Here is a 2,109-nt window from a genome sequence, read left to right on the forward strand (position 1 = left end):
TCCCGCCCCGCCCAGGCCCGGGAGCGGCGCCGGCCCCGCCCGGGGGAGGGAGCGCCCAGCCCCCGGCCCGCCCCGTGCCGGCCCGGCGCGGGCTGGCTCCGCGCCATCGCCGCCTCAGGGCCCGCGCTGCCCCCCCGCGCCCGGCCCGCCGCCGTGAGGCCCCTCCGCGTCCTGAAGGCCTCCTCAGTGTCCCCGCGGTGTCCCAGGGATCACGCGTGTCTCCCCACGGTTTACACATATCCCCATCGGTGTCACAGAGCTAACAAATGTCTCCACAGCGTCCACCTTCTTGTCCCTGTGGGTCACACTTGTCCTCCATTTCCCCCCTCAGCATCCCTACTGTTCGTACACACCGCTGTAGTGTCCCCATAATTCACACGTGTTCCCTCAGTCACGTCCCTTCAGTGTTCTAGGTCTCACACATGTCCCCTCTGTTCGAATCCATGTCCCCTTGGCTCACACGTGTCCCCTCATTGTCCCCCCTCAGTATTATCATGGTTCATACACACCCCTGCAGTGTCCCCATAGTTCACACATGCCCCCTCAGTGTCCCTACAGCTCACACATGTCCCTCTCCATGTTCTCGTGGTTCAATCATGTCCCCTCAGTGTGCCCGTGGCTCACACACGTCTCCCTCAGTGTCCCCATGGTTTGCATACCTCCCCATCAGTGCTCCCACAGCTCACCTGTCCTTTCAGACACCCCCTCAATGTCTTCACAACTCACACATTGTCCCCATCAGTGGGGTTCACTTGTGCCCTCAGTGTCCCCCTCTCCTCTCTGAGAACCTCTCATGGAGGCAGGAGCCATCCTCTGCACCAGGACAGGTTGTGTCTGTGTCCCCTGTCTACACGGTCGAAGCCATTCAGCAGGTCCATGGGTTCATCCAGGGCAGGGTGACGTGGACACAGGGACTCTGAGCACCCTTCCTTGAGGAAACCCATGTCTCACCACACAAGCTGGTTGTCTGAGGAGAAGACAATATCTGTGATGGTGCGTGGGGCTGATAAAAGGCACTTGGGGCTTTCAAAAGCACAAGAGCCTCATGGGTGCACTAGTGTCATGTTTGCTCACAAGGGCACTTCCAGGAGCTCCAGCTGGTGTTTGGACTCGGTCAGGGGCTCCATTTCAGCTCATTCCCTTGACATCAGCAAAGCACAGCCTAGCAGAAAACACGCTGTGAAAACAGCCAGGCACACATCTGCTTTTTGAGTAGACTGCACTAATTAAGGAGACTGACAGGGTATGATGCAACAATAATCCCGATTTAATAAGACTTTTCTGTTTTCCAGTCTTATGGATAGACCTGAAGATTGCTATACCACGGCTGGAGCTCCTGGCAATTTTCTGTGTGTAAATAGGTAACACCACTGACAAGCAGTTGTGTACACTACCATCCACTTTAGACCTTGATGAAAATTCTTGATTTGCTCTTGCACTGAAATTAGAGTCACGATACCAGCACGTTGTTATTGATTTTGTATTTTTTTCCCTGATAACTTTCCCTTTGAGTAACACTTGGTTTGTGGAAGTCTGTGAATCAATGTCCCATCAAATCAACAGATGTAGGAAACAAAGACTAAACAGGGAAACAAGTGTCTGCAAACACTTTTAAATGCATACAATTCCACAAACCTCAAAAGGAACAAAAAATAATGTAGATCTTTTTAAATCGGGTTTGAATTTTTTTCTGCAAATAGGTTTGTGAATAATAAACAAGCTACTGTCTGACCTAATTGTTTCTTTCTCCATCAGAAGCATTTCTAAAATGGTTTTAAATTAACATTTTCAGAAAATTCTTTGTGAAAATGTCATGCTTCATTTTTTCCCTGCATTTTTCCCTGCCGTTCTCTCCTGATCTCACCTTTTTTTCTTTCAATTTACCCATGAAAAGGGAAAGAGAAAGCAGAAAATAAATTACAACAGAAAATTATAAAATAAATATAAAAATATGGAAATCTATTCCTTGTTTCAGTTGAGAAAAGATTCTAAAACCAAACAACAAACACAAATGCCGTTCCCTTGTGCAAACTGAAAGCAAGGGGAGAAATTCAGGAAAGTGTGAACAAGAAGAATGTATTAAATCAGAAAACTCATTGATAGCAGCAC

The sequence above is a fragment of the Pyrgilauda ruficollis genome, unplaced genomic scaffold (assembly GCF_017590135.1).
Source record: "Pyrgilauda ruficollis isolate IOZ18807 unplaced genomic scaffold, ASM1759013v1 scaffold4, whole genome shotgun sequence".
Taxonomy (NCBI): domain Eukaryota; kingdom Metazoa; phylum Chordata; class Aves; order Passeriformes; family Passeridae; genus Pyrgilauda; species Pyrgilauda ruficollis.